Here is a 16,341-nt window from a genome sequence, read left to right as displayed (position 1 = left end):
TGTCATTATACACATTTGTGTCCTGATATTTCACGAAAACATGCCCACACACACACACACACACACACACACACACACACACACACACACACACACACACACACAACATCCCTACTTCTCACAGATGGACACATACAGACTGTAACGTGGCCTGTATCACTCTCAAGTCAGCCTCATCCAGCAGTCTGAGGAGTATTTAACAGAGAAACATGCTGACCTCCAGTGTACACCACTACCTGCCAGCCTTAACCCGATTTCAGCAGTCGTTTAAGAGGGCAGGGAGAAACTGGTAGAGGGGGGCTGAAGGATCATTGGTACTGGAGGGTCCTGGCAGCTGGCTGGTCTGTCTGACATTAGATCAATAGTGTCCGTACTTGGGGTGCAGCCGGGTTGACAGCAATCCACGTGCCATAATTGGACCAAAGATGCAGCTAGGCCCATCCCACCACCCCCATCGGCCTAATATCACCCCCCACCCCCTTCTCAAACCAGACTAGCCCCCATGCATTCACCACCCCTCCCCCCTCCAGCACTGTCACATCTGTCATATGTCATCCCAAACCTCTAGTGTCTCCACAGGAGACTGGTCACTCCTTGAGCTCATTTCCTTGGGTCTTTCTTTCATTTTCCTTTTCTCGCTTTCTTTCCAGGAGTCATGCAAATGTCCACTTAAGGAGATGAATGCCAACCATATTAGGGCCGTTCTTCATGCTTTATGCAAAAGAAAGATCTGTGTCATCTGAGGATTTCACGGGAATAAAGTCACCGTTTATTTGCAAAGATGAAGCTGCCTAAAGAAAAAACGAGATGATTTGGTTCAGCTTATTAAAACTGAGGGGAAGAATACACAACAAGCCTCTTGTGAAGAGTAACAAACAATAGACGAGCCATGGATGAGATGACTATACATAAGCCAAAAGAAATGAATAATACCAAAATGTAAAATATGGCAGCTGAGAGGTCCCTCACCCTGTTTCCAATCTCAGAGATTTTTGTATCACAGTCTCACGCAGGGACTTGCATATTTCTAGAGCAAATATTGACTGAAACCTTTGGTTGAATTTCAAATGAATGACTGCAAGATTTCATTCAAAGCCATGACTGAAATATTTGTGCAAAGCAGCACTCGCCAAAGAGTGCGATAATTCCTCCTCTGCAGTATGGAAGACCAAGCGTTGTGTTTTTTCATATGATTTCTGTATCTCCTCACAGTTTAATCTAAAAAGGTAGACGGCATCTTCGATTTTAGTGGATAGCCCTTTTGAAGCTTAAACAGTAAAAGTATGCAGCCTGATTTACTTTATCTGAAGAATGAAGGGCTTAGGCACAATCCCATAAAGAGGGGAATTTTACTTTTTGAACAGATGAGCGAGATATTTAGCCCAGCGAGACTAAAAGGTTTTCCTTCACTAACAGCTGGGAAGCTGTATGACTGTCATTTCTTTATCTGGGGAGCCAAAACGCTTTTGGATTTTCATGCATCAAGTGACAGCATGAGAGATTTTAAAATATAATCACAATCAGATTAACAAACGTTTTCACATTAAAAAGGAGAAGCTATTAGCAAACTTATCGTCAATGTGCACCTATTAGAAGAGGCTTGTTTGTGAGGCAAATCCGTTTGACTTTCTTCTGCAACCATTTTGGCTGCCATCATGCTCCATAGACAAACCCCTCTCAAATCCAATTTGCACCCCTGCATATTGAAACTTGCTGTGCAATGATCAGCTACATACACTGATATCAAACCTTGTTCAATACCTTTTTTCAACGGACGGGATTCCTCGAAACTTATTTTGTTTTCCAAAGAAAGACATGCAGATTTAGGACAACATGAATAAATGATGACAGACATTTTTTTGGCTGAACTATTCATTCAGGTTAAGAAAAGGAAGAAGTAGTTTCTTTCTCTTTTTTGATGAGATTTATCAATAGCTCACAGTTCTGTAAAGTTTTTCTATAGGGAGTCGAGTTTCTTAAGCCTATCATTGGAAAGACTATGATATACACAACAACCCATGAAATAAAAGTCCACAGATACATACATATACCCTGCCTATTAGAGACAAGAGGTGGCTAATGCTGACAATGCTGTCATTGTGAAATGGAACTAATCACACACAAGCAGGGGCATACACACTTGCATCTAAGGGACTAATGTCACTTCTCCTGGTTCTATGTCAGGCCCCTTTTCCCCACAGACATTGTGCTTACTTCTACATGTACTCTGGTTCACTGGGCTAAAATATGTGCTTAACAAACAAGGAGATGGGGGGAGGGGTCAAAAAAGAAAGTCGGTGCGTCGTGGCAGGTCTGTGTTAAGTGATCTGTATTCCATGTGAGTCCACAGTTCCCTAACCCTGTGAAATTAACAACACATCCCTCCTCTGCGACCTCCGACCTCTCACATAATACCACATCCAACCAGCGCCATGCATGAGTGTGTCTGTGTAATGTAAAAGGGACCCAAAATGTCCATGTCAATGTTTTCATTAAACACTGCCTGGAGAGGCAAGGTTCTGCTGCTAAACCAGAGACCACAACGTCCTTTATCCTCTAACCGAAAATAATAGCATTATTCTTTGTGAGGGAAATGACACATTTTATTTTTTATTCTTTAATACAAGGGCAACAACAGTTATTATATTCTGGTCAGAAACAGAATTGTAAGAAACATGTCAAGAACATACCTTAGCCATATTTCACCCAGATATGGTCTAAAACATAAATAAACAAACAATTTCTTGCAAATGCAGAACACAAGGCCAGAGAACATTTAAAAATGTAATATTTATAAGAGAAATGTACATTTATTGTTATGAAATAATGTCATGCTGATTAAAAAAACAGGCATAATTTTATTTTTGAAAGATAATATATCTTTGATTTTAGGATTAAATGTGATCTAGAAATATTTAAGTGAGTACACTGTAATCCTCATTCCCTGAGAAAGCTTGACACACACACACACACACACACACACACACACACACACACACACACACACACACATACACACACACACACACACACACACACACACACACACACACACACACACACACACACACACACACACATATACCTGCACAACTAACATTGGTCTTAGACAAAGTGTGGGAGTTTCAAATCCAGGATGAGGCATTAAATGGAGGATAAGAGGTTCTGAATGAGTGTTTAGTGAACATAATTTCCCATAGACCACCTGGAGGATGACAGCTTACAAGATAAGGAGTGAGACTCAAACTACTCCGGCACTAAAGCAGAGATTGGCAGCTGAGAGTAGAACCTGCAAACTGACCTACACGTGAGACCTCCTCACCTCTGCCTCATAATCACCAGTCTGAGGGAGGCAGCGGCTCGCTAAAAGGCAGCAGCAGCCATTAGAGAGCTGCTTAAAACTCCACTTAAATATCTCTTTATGGACGATTACTTAAACTGGGGTTTGGTATTTAAATGACACTTTCAGGGGCTTTCATCTGTGGTAATTCAATTGCTTGCTGGCATCGACTGAGGCTCCATTGTTACAAAAGATGAGCAAACATCAGCTAGAGGTGGTGAGAGGTTTCTAAAGACAGCTATACCCGCAACCAACTTCCCTGGTAAATACAATAAGCTATTCCTATTAATTTCAGAATAGCGTTTCATATTTCTCAATGGTATGCCTTTCTATCGGAAAACAGCTCTTCATGGAATAAAGGCAAAATCACTTTGAAAATAAAAAATAGACATGGACATGCTGTAGTGCTTTTCAGATTTGTTTGTATTTTTCTGGTAGTGGCATGAAAAGACGTGTATGTGTGTGTGTAGCAGGTCCAGGGCCCGGGTCCCCCAGCAGGAGGAGGCTTGGATCAGTGGAGACAGCCGTTAGCCTGGGGTTAGCTGGGCTGGCACGCCAATGCTGTGACAGGGGACAGGGGCGATGGAGTGGAAAGCAGACAGCAGAATTTGTGAATGTTGTACTGGCCGTTCAGAACAGCTGAAGCATTTAAAGATGGACGCTGCTAACCTGCCTGCGAGCAGAGTTGGTCCGAGTGGTGGCAGGACACTACTGCGTGCATCACTTCCCGTTTCTAATGCTACCAGAAAGGATGTGGCTTATGGTTATGTGTGAGAGGTAGAATAACAGCTTTTAGGTAAAGGGATTTTTAAAATATCAGTGTCAGGTATAGTTTACTCCAAAATGCAAATTCAGCCATCATTTACTCACTTCAAAAAGAAAAAAAGAAGAAGGAAAAAGAGAGATTCCCAAGTTCAAAAAAGCCTTGTAAAAGTGGTCCAACTTTACCATTGCTTTCAAATCACATTTTTGCTATACAGTATTTAAACTTGCGTCATATGCATTCCAGTGCTTCCTAGATAATTCAATACAATAATTCAATTTAATGTTTCATTTAATGTAATTGAGTATGGTTGTCAATAGCGATCTTGTGAAAATATTCAGATCTGAAAATGGACACTCCACTAAGATTCCCCTCCTTTCTTTGACATTTCCCACCAGCTCTACATTAAGACTTTTGACGTTCCAGACACACGCAGAGACATTTCAGAAATCATAACATAAGAACGAGAGGGTGGTGAAGTAGTGAGTGAGAGAGAGAGACTGTATATTCTTGCATCTGTGGGTCAACAGAAATACCAGCTCATGACTGAGCAGCCAGACAGTGGAGTGAGAAGTCTGTCACAGCTGCCATAACTGACAAAGCATCTGTGATCCAGCCAATCACAGCTGTAGTAATTAGCCTGTAACTTTCCGTTCTCGGATAATGGAAGAACAATATCTGTGTGATCTGAACACTTATACCGCTCTAAAAGCGCATGAAGAGCTCTTAATGGAAATCATTAATATACTATAAGCCAGAGCTCTACCCCTTAGAGAAAGATAGCAGCGATCGTTCCATCTGAATTAAAACATGCTGCGTGCCCACATGGGCTCTTATCATGACCCCACCAAGAACAGAATCAGATAATCTCTGAGTGTCATTCCCTTGGTGGTACTCTGTCATCCCTAGACACATCAGCCTGACTGCGTTATAGCAAGAACTGAAGGCATTATTCTCCATGAATAGGGTGGTCTCACTCTCTTTCTTCCGGGGGGGTGGGGGTGTCTGAGAATTAGCAGGAAAAATGGTAAGTCTTAAAATTGTAATCTTGACTGTACCTTAAAATTTAAATATTATAATAACAACATGTATTCACCTGAATTGGTGGACGGACAGGTACATAGTATAATTCTATTATTGCAATTTGTTTATAAATTGCTATATTAACTGCATTCATCCGATCAACCCTGTTATAAAAAATATTGTAAAATAAAATTTTAAACATGTATTTGCATTAATTTATTAGAAATATAACCGTGCCCCTAAAAGTATCTTTATTTAATTTAATTTATTTCCCACTCTGGGATATAGTATATCTCTTTATCTTTGTGTTTCCTTTTTTATTTAATAAATTGTATTAGATTTTGCTAACAGAGTTACAAAAATTGCAAACACCATATGAAATAATAATAATAATAATAATAAGCTAATAATAATAATAATAATAATAATAATAATAAAATAATTTATTAAATCATTCAAATTAAATACTTACTATGATCTCCTGGGGTGGACACTTTCCTCTGAAGCATCTTTCACTTTCATTTGTTCTGTTGAAAAAAATAAATAAAATAAAAGGTAAGTGTCTCTATATTTCTATACATTGCTAGAATTTTTTTTTTTTTTGCTCTTCCCCTTACTCTTTTTATATTCAAACAGAATCATATCTTCTATTTATCATTCATATCTGTGTTTATGCATAATCACACCTCAGAATATTTGAGTCAGTTTAATGAACATCTCCCTCTTTCTCTCTCTCTCTCTCTCCCTCTCTCTCTCTCTACAGCAAATGCTGGTTTCTGTTAGAGTTTGTCTAATATGAAACAGGGCCACGGGGAAGGATTGCCAATGTTTGCCTGTGAGTTTACTCAGAGATGAACCAGAGACGAATCTTCCTCCTCTATATATATGCCAGAGACTTGATTTTAATTCACTGTAAAAGTACACCACACACACACATACACACACGTCTCTCAAGGCTTTGAAAATCAAGCATTTTTAAAGGTTGAATTAAAGATTGAAAAAGCATAAAGTTGAACAAAGCCTCAATTTCTCCATTGTGCATCTACCTTTATTAACCTTTTCTGTCTCCTATATGTCTCATCTCAAATCTCTTCAAGAAAAAAAAAACAAAAAAAAAAAAAAAACGATTCAGTTATGTTGTTTTTTTCTTTTTGTATCCTCATTCACAGATGCATTAGTCAAGAGATAAAAGCTTAAAATGTTGTTTGCTTTTGTTTATGGCTAGTTTGTATGCTGAGAAAAGGTCCATAAAATTCACGGTGGAATTCCACCAAAAAGGAGAAAACAATCATTTGGATGAAGTGCATGGTTCATTCCACCCTAATTCCGGATTCAGCCAGCATATCATGGAAATTTTAACAGTCATAGAGGATTAACCCGTGTGGGTTGCAGGGGGTCTCGCTTGCCGCTAGATTTAGAGGCATCAGAATCGCTGCTGTTCAGAGAGAGAGAGAGAGAGAGAGAGAGAGAGAGAGAGAGAGAGAGAGAGAGAAAGAGAGAGAGAGAGAGAGAGAGAGAGAGAGAGAGAGAGAGAAATTTCATTTTCACCCATTGTTCTCCCGTCCTGACCTCCTCTCTTTTTGCATAATCATGACAGTTATGCAGGAATATTTAGGCATTAATAATGAATTGTGTGAGGTTCACACTCTCTATTCAGAAATAGAACCTAGTGACCTTCACACTGGGCGAGAGTCACTCAAAACAAGTGGCCATCCTTCAACCCCACAGGTCTTTCTATGAAAACCATTATTGAATTGAAATATTTAAAGTTTCTACTTTATGGCAATTTCCAAAAACAGGGTGCAAATATGTGGCTTGAAACCTTTTTTGTTTTTAGTAAAAGGGGGGGCTAAACATTTATAATGTTCAGGAGGTCAGACTAAATATTATATGAACTATGTTATTTTCTATTCATTTTCATATATATAAATTCAATATTAATTTAGTAGACTGTTTTTTTTTTTTTTTAAGAGAGAGAATTGGCCATTATGGACATCTGCAGTATAATATATTGTCAATATGAAGACATCTGAAAGGGCATTTTTGAAGAAACTGGTTTGGACACAGTTGACACTCATCCCTGTGACACAGCAGTGAAAAACCACAATGGCCTGTCTTCATAACCACAGGCATAACCACAAAATATCTCAACAGCCACATAAATCCTGTCCGAGCATATCACTGACACCTTCTCTGTGCTACATGCATTTAGGAGATTATGAGCATTCAGCTCTTGTCTGGGACACCAGAGGGCTGCCTGAGACTGTCAGAATGTGTCATGTGTCCGTAACATCAGGACCCAAGAGACTGGCCTTCAGGACTGGAACAGTGTCCACCATCAAAAGAAACACTTTATGACATCAGCCGTGCTAACATAGATTCTGTTCAAATTATTTCATATTTTTTATATTATTATACAGCTCTGGATTAAGAGAATATAGAAAAAGAGAAAAATTAAGAGACCATTGAGAAATCAGAGCTGTATGTGCTAGTTTATATGTTTTTAATGACTATTTCAAGGGGAGAAAGTTATAGTGAGCAGGCCCAGGTGGAATCCATAAACTTTAATATTTACTGTGCTGATTTTGGAGGGAAGCCTGCATAAACGTGGTCAAATGTGTTAACTCTTATGTCACAAGAACATTTAAAAAACATAATTATTTTACAAGGTGGTGATTTTCAAATGAATTATACATATACTTTTTGATAAAAAAAGCATAAAGGTCCACCCTTAACCACCACTGGGGTATTGTCAGGCAACACAGTAGGCAGATGTAAAGAGAATCCAGACAATACTTTATTGTGGGCACACGGCAAACACAGGGTGAACAGGGGAGTAGTAAGGCAATGTCTTGAATATGAATTCATATGTGATTCAGTGATGATGATATTAATAGTATCTTTCTCTTACAGGTCAGATGGATGATGACTGGGAGAGCAAAGCATACACCTCAGTGGATGGCTTGCGAAACAAGTCAGTACTAAATGTAGATATCCACAGAACAAACAGGGAGACACCAGGAGAAGACACAAGTAATAATTTCATGGAAATAATCACAGGAGTGGCTGGGATAGATGGAGAGCAGGTATAAGAGTCTTTCCTTTTAATGGCCAGACAAATACTGAGGCTGATGTGTGCGTTTTTATGTGGTGCTGATGAGGTGAGTAATTGGTGGCAGATGTGGGTGATGGAGTATGTGCAGGTAGGAGCCAAAAGAGATTCTGGGGAATGTTGTTCTCCCGGAAGGTGCTTCCTTGTGGCGTAATAAATCCACAGGCGTAGGAGGCTGGAGCTGACTCTGGATCAGGCTCATGGGCTTTGGCGGACTCTGGAGCCGGCTCATGAGCTGGAGCCGATACTGGACTGTGCGCAGGGGCTGGAGCTGACACTGGACTGTGCTCAGGGACTGGAGCTGACACTGGACTGTGCTCAAGGGGTGGAGCTGATGAGTGTGTGGCCCAGACACACATTTACAGAGCCATAATAGTCAGTGCTACACTCTCTGGGCTCTGGAATTTCTCTCATTGGAACGGATTTCTCTCACTGGAACGGACTCTGGGTTTCTCTCTCAGAGAAACAAACTCTGGAATTTTTCTCACTGGAACGGAATCCGGGATTTCTCTCACTGGAACGGATTCTGGAATTTCAATCACCGGAACGGACTCAGGGATTTCACTCACTGGAGCGGACTCAGGAATTGGATATGATTCTGGGACTGGCTTGAGGAGTGATGATGGCGAAGGACTTGGTAGAAGTTCTGTGGTAAGTGGTGGCTTGATAGAAACAACCTCTGGTGCCAGCATGGCTGGAACAGACTGAGGAGGGAACGACTGAGTGGAACTGGGGTCTTCTTCAACCTCGCCAACCATGAGGGAAGAACCACTTAGCCATAACACATAATCTATATATTGTGCCAGAGTACACTCTGTAGCACTCACTGGTACCAGACGAAACAGATGGTCATCCAATCCACTCCAGAATACCCTCTTCATGGTGTCATTCCATGGCACCAAGTGGGCGAGCCCAAGGAATAGTCCACATAATCTTCAATCGGGCTGCCATCTTGTGTCATGGAGAGGAGCATAGAAGTGGTCTAAATATTAGAAGTGGTATAAATGTAAAACATTTACATACAGTATATTGTATGTGGAAGTCTCAAGACCACAACATGTTCGTCCAATCATTGCATTTGGTCCAAAAGCAATGATACAATGTCCTTCCTGCATGTCAACATATGTAGTTCCAGACCTCCGCGCACTCTGCTCATGCAGACATCACACGTCATCAACGCGTTCTGTAAGGCTTTGCAGAGTTGTGGACAGACAGTCAACGAGCGACACAAAGAAACAACAGTGGCGTTTACATGCGCTCACGCCATGTCAAAACCATAATTACGAGATGGCAACCCATGACGTTCTACCCGGAGCTGTTCATGTCCTCAGACTTAGATTTATGCGTAATACTATCAACGCTGAAGTAAATCTGCAGCAGCCAGGTGATACAAGTCTGAGGTCTGTAATTTGTTTACGTTCATTATTATTGTAATGTTATGTGCTTTGAGAAATGAAGTAATTTAACACTGTCTCTCATCCCGTGATGCTTTGCAGATGCTGCTGTGTGCTGCTTTGCAGATGTTCATGTGTTTTGAAGGAGCCGTGGCTTTGGAGATGCTCTAAAAGGGAGAATGGGAACTTATGCTTTAAAAGCTAGCTTGCTATTGTTAGCCTGTCCAAAATCGTCTACCCTACCTTCAACTACAAAAAAGGCAAGGTAGCCTATATAGTATGTGGTATAGAATAAACAAAATAATAATAATAATAATAAAATGGCAAATAAAACATGTTTTTTCACTTTTTCACTTTTGTGCAATTACATATTTAGATTATAAACATTTAGCTTTTTCAAGGTTATTTTACAAAACCAATGCATTAATTTTCATCTCTCTTGATTCAAAATGTAACTTACCTAAATGTGACTTTGAAAAGTATTGATGGAGTTTTCACTCTGCTTGTCTGGAGTCTTGTACCTTATTCTGATTTGTAATGATGTCTCAAAAATGGTCAGACAATATTCACTGAAGAGCTTTTTCAATGTCACATATGCAGCAGGCAGTCTATATGTTGGTAGAGTCCTTCACACAGTATGAAAGTCACCGCTGTCACTTATTTAATACATAATCGTTTCTCAGTGGGTGTGAAGATAGGACGTCAGCCCTCCATTTGCAGATAGGAAAAGCAGGTAGGTTAGAGAGAGCAGTGTGAATATGGACAGGAAGATAACTACACATTTAGGGTGTCTATGAGAAAGATTACATCCTAAACAGGAGGTGGTGGGGAAGGGATGTAATTGACCAGTAATCATTTTGTGTTGTCGGTGGGCTGGTCCAGGTATTTGTGGAAGGACTGGTGGATGGAGGGTTGTAAACCGCAAGTCTGTTCAATTCTACCCCAGCACTTAATTTGGGAGAGACTCTGGATATTATCTCTCATCATGACCTTCTGCATACACATCATGTCAAGGGTTAGCCCAGAGGAAAAGCTGGAGCCGGATCATCCTGGCAGGGGTTTAAGCTGAAAACATGGTGCTTGAGGAGATCTCATACTGGGAGCTGCTACAGAGAGGTCCACTCTCACTTTCCAGCTGTCGCTCAAAGCATGCTATGGCCAATCACAGTAGGCAAGAAGGCAAAGGTGTGTGACTTTAATTAGAACACAGGCAGTTATTTGTGTTTCAATACTGCTGATAACATTTTCAAGTTTGGAACAGTGTTCAGATATTGTTGGAATCATTTTGTGCTGTTTATTTCCATTTAAATGTTTTCAACATATAATGATTTGATGGTTAAAATTTATATATATATAAAAAAAAGCTACTCACAGAAAGGTACAGAAAAATGCTCAAAATTATACATTTAGGGGTAAAACAGCTTGGGGCAGTACTTTTAAAGGACATCTTTGTACCTTATTTTCCTGTACAAGTTCATAGTAGTACCTCAAGGGTACGCATTACTACTCTAAGGTACTGAATGCACCTAGGGGTAGATAAGGTATAGAGTTGTCCTTTTAAGGGTAATTCCCCAGTGACAAGTTGTCGTACCCCTAAAGGTACACATTTTGCACACCTTTTTTTCTGACAGTGTGCTGTATCCATCTCAGGTGTTTTGTTTGTGTTTTTCTAGTGACAAACAAGAATTACTGACCAAATAATAGGATCATTTTTCTTCTTGTGAGAAACACAGCTGGCATGTCCTCTGCTGTCCCTGTTGGTCTGGGTTGGATGTGAACTGGTTAGAGCCACTGGAAGCCATCAGACTGAGTTAGTGTGGGCAGTCCTGCTCTCTACCCACTGCCCAAGACCGGTCATAGCCACCAACACAACACACTATGATCTGCCGGGCCGGGACACAGGGGGCTGACAGGAAGAATTAGACAGGATGAAAGTCTAATACTACCACACCTCTGCATGCAGTCATCGCTCCTACATGATCACAGCTCACAAGACAACACAACAACAAAAGACAAAAGCTTTGGGAATTTCAATATTTTCAGGCTTTCACTTTTAGCCAACACATCAGTTTATAACTATTAGATATTTCAATAACACTTTATTTAAAGCCCTTATATACAATGCTTTATTTTATGCTTTTAAGTATTTTAATGCATTAATTATACCTTGTAATGCACCATATAATGCACTGTATGGTCTCATGAATAATTGAAACCAAAGTTATAATACATTATATAACTTATCTATTCATTGGTACATCTTTAGAAATTATAATGCATTAGAACACATAAACAATCAGTTACATTTTTTGCAAGATAATACTTATCTTCCTGCAGGTGTTGCATTTACCAGTTTGCATGCTCCTTGAAATGCTACTCTTGGTGTTGCAAGAGCCATGTAAATAAATGCCTCATTCATTAATTCATTAATTAGTTCAATCATTCATTCATTCACTCAAATATGTGCTTCACTCAGTTCAGGCGACATTGAACATTTAATATTGCCTAAATGTTCATTTGAAAATGTTGCAGTTGATACTGCTAGAATTAATGGGGTCTATAATACATGATTTCTTGGTTATATTTATAGGTTTTCAGTCCTGCCTTAATTTTAATATTTTCTCAGAGAATAATAGTTATCTGCTAATATTATAACCACAGTAAGTCATTGATGAAACCTTTAAATAAAATAACACAATCCTTTAAACCAAGCTAAACCCAACAAAACCGGAGGTGCTTCTCCTACAGGAAGTACCACCCAGAGGAGTCTCCTCTTATCCCATTGTGGGGTGGAGGGACCATTATGTTCTTTAGCAGCTCTTGATGAGCAGACAGTCAGTACCCTTCCATCTCTCCGACTGCACACATCTCAGAGAGCATTTAAAACAACAAAGTAGCAATGGGCTGCAGCTTCATCTGCAGGAGAGAGACGCCTCTTCCCTTCCTGCCTTTGAAGCTCCAAGGAGCCATTTAATCAATTATTAATCAAAGTGGCGTGTGGAACTCAAAGACACTCACTTATGCTGTAGATGCTTTAAGGGGCTTCAGAGAGAAGATTTCAATGTGCCATCATTGAGGTGTATCTGGTTTTAATAAGGTGGTTTAAGGTACATGTGCACTCAGTGAAAGGTTCCTTTTAAGGTTGAGTTCTACAGTGGGAACACGACATGCCTGACTAGCACAGATTAATGGGGTGTAAATGAGAATCTAGGTGTTGGAGCGCTGCAGAGTGAGAAGTCAAGAGTGGCAACAAAGCCTCAGGGAAGAGGATGTCTTACACGCTGAGGAGGATGCTTTTGTCAATTAACGCAACACTCAATGCACATACTAAGCTTGATAGCCATGAGGAATTCAATTATGAAAGCTTAAACGGCAGCAATTAATGCTGTGTATGTTTAGAACTGCTTTACTTCTGTTTAAATTTCAAGTACAGCATCACTCAATAGCAGTACCAAAAGAGCAGTACCAATTCCAGATGAAAACTTTAACTTTAAAAATTATTTTATAGCTGTGCAGACTTAATGGAGTTTTCAGATGTGGCACTGAAATATAACTCAGAATAAAATAGAGATATACAGTGAGAGTATACATCTAAACAATTACAGACACATTGTTTGAGACATTGTTGAGATGGCTACTGAAATTGTAGAGGAGATGCAGGTGAGATGACTGGGATCTTTTTTCTTAGAAGAAACATCTGAGAAGCAGGGGACTTAACTGAAATGTAACTATCATTTCTTGCATCACCACAATAATTTGAAAGTGAAAAGAATAGGTCTCTGGAACAGTCCCGACAAACAGCAACTGTCCTGACTCAAACTCAAGCCAATAGTACTTTGTGTTTCAGAATACGAGAAAGTATTGTAAGATCAGAACATTTTAGGCATTTAAATGTAAGTCTTTATTTGCTTTCCATTTAATCTCACTGTTACCTAGGAAGAACAACTGACATATTAAGGAGATTTCAATCCTTTTAAATGATATTGAGTCTAAAACAACCTTGAAGTGTGATAGTGCTTGACAGTGACTTTGGTTAAATCCTGTTATAGAGCATTGTAAACTACATTGCAAACAGCACAGTAGACCACAACAATGCAGAGCACAGGGGCGATGAAATGAAAAGCACTGAAAATGTGTTTATCAATGCATTGGTATTACTCCCCAGGCCCACAGGAACACAACTGGAGTTAGTTCATTTGATAGAATTGATTCCAGGGGTCACTTTATGGGGCATGAATCCCTCAATTCCATTTATGAATAAAAATGGAACCTCTTGCAACTCAATCCAAACATTCTATAAAAAATTCATCCGTTTTCTTTCAGATTTTGTCCCACCATTCTGTCAGTCTTTTAGTGTTAGACAAATTGAAGTGCGCGCTCAGAGGGAGGCCAGCAGTAAGTGGAGAATCCATTTGCCCAGTCTATCTATCGGAAGAGAGCAGAGAGCCAACGTTCAAAGACGGCAGCCACAATACAGGTGACACCAGGTCAGTCTCTCTTCCTGTCTATCACCTGCATGATGGGATTGTTCTCAGTGGAGGAGAAGCTCTGTGAAGCTCAGGCTCTTTTTGTGATGGTCATATCTTCTGATTGATGGCTTCATGGCCAGGGCCAATGTGGCCTTTTTAAATAATTTATGTTGCAATCGCTGTGGAGAACTGCTTTATAACAGGAGTTGTTATTTTTACATTGACTCAACGATCAATAGTTTAAAAGACATCAGACCCGGACTAATGAACTTCTTAACAAGGTCTCTGGGGGTGAAAATAATTACTGCTAAGCCACTGACCACCATCAGGACAAATCTATTCTCATCTTCTAACATAAAACCTGTGAGTAGTGGAACATATAGGAGCTTGATTAATTGATTGATTGATTGATTTGCTTTTAAATTATTTTACTTCATGTACTCCTATGCTCTTGGCAGATACTATGATACTGATGGGACAAGAAAATGTGTGATTTTTATATGACACATTAGAACTAGTACTATTATTATTTATTTATTTATTTATTTATTAGAGGTGTCATATCTATCACTACTGCAAGGCTCAGTACTAGGACTGTTGCTTTTCACCCTGTACATGCTACCGTTGGGAGATATCATTAGGAAGCATGGCGTTAGTTTTCACTGTAATGCTGATGATACTAGCTACATTTCTTTGCACCCTGACGAAACTGGCCAATTCACAAAATTAACAGAATGCATAGCTGATATTAAAAAAAATGGATGACTAGTAATTTCCTGCTACTTAATTCTGAAAAAAACTATCCAGTAATTATTGGACCAAAAACATCCGCACGTAGTAACCTAGAATACTTTCTAACACTTGATGGCTGCTCTGTCGAGTCTTCGTCATCAGTTGGGTGTGCACTAGAGGATGGATACCCAACCCGAGCCCGACGGGAGCCCTTGCCAGTTCTCCTCTGGCCAATTATCAAACAGCGTATGATTATTATTCTACTACAGCAACTTTACAGGACAGGGGTCATATTAGATTGGATGATCGATTAATCGATTCATATTAGATGAATCGGTCATATTAGATCGGAATATTCAAAAGATCCGAAGCAACGCGGCAGATACGGGTTTATTGAGTATGCTGTTGTGATTAAACAATTATTAAAGTGCAATATTCAAAATCTGAGATCTGAGGCAACACGGCAGAGACGGGTTTATTGAGGATGCCGTATTAATTAAACAATTATTAAAGTGCAATATTCAAAAGATCGAAGCCATCAGGCCGGAGACAGGTTTATTGAGGATGACATATTGATTAAACAATTATTTAATAGGAATATTAGAACAATCGGAGTCATCACGCCGGAGACAGGTTTATTGAGGATGCCGTGTCGATGAGGTAATTTCAGGGGGAGTCTAATTGACACAGTCTCTGCAGACACTTCAGGTTCATGCGTTGGTCATGTCTGGGCGCAGGTCCACCATCTGATCTGGATACCGCCTGGATCCAGCTGACTGCAGTAAACCTTGGGATAAAACAGAGAGACTAACATTAGCGTAGATGCCCTTCTTCTGATGATGTAACGAGTACATCAGGTGTTATGGGAAGTGTTCCCGGTTCCGGCTGACCTAGCTAATGCAGCCTAACAATCATTTAATGGAAAAAGTGTTTTATGTGTATGCCATAGTAAAGAGATGTGCTTTTAGTCTAGCTTTAAACTGACAGAGTGTGTCTGCTTCCCAAACAATTTTTAGGTGCAAAGAGTTTAGGTGCTAAATAGGAAAAGGATCGACCGCCTCCGGTTGATTTTGATATTCTAGGTATTATTAACTGGCCAGAATTTTGAGACCGCAGTGGACGTGATGGAGTATAATGTATTAGGAGCTCGCTCAAGTACTGGGGAGCTAAACCATTTAGTGCTTTGTAAGTAATAAGCAAGATTTTAAAATGTATGCAATGTTTAATAGGCAGCCAGTGCAGTGTTGACAGAACTGGGTCATACTTCTTGGTTCTAGTAAGAACTCGAGCTGCTGCATTTTGGACCAGCTGGAGTTTGTTTATTAAGCGAGCAGGACAACCACCCAGTAGAGCATTACAATAGTCTAGCCTCGAGGTCATGAACGCATGAACTAGCTGTTCAGCATTTTGCATTGAGAGCATGTGCCGTAATTTCGATATATTTTTAAGATGGTAGAATGCAGTTGTACAGATGCTAGAAACGTGGCTTTCAAATGAGAGATTGGTAT

This window comes from Gobio gobio (assembly GCF_949357685.1).
Source record: "Gobio gobio genome assembly, chromosome: 7".
Taxonomy (NCBI): Eukaryota; Metazoa; Chordata; class Actinopteri; order Cypriniformes; family Gobionidae; genus Gobio; species Gobio gobio.
The sequence above is the reverse complement of the archived record's forward strand: the minus strand, read 5'-3'. Positions refer to the sequence as shown.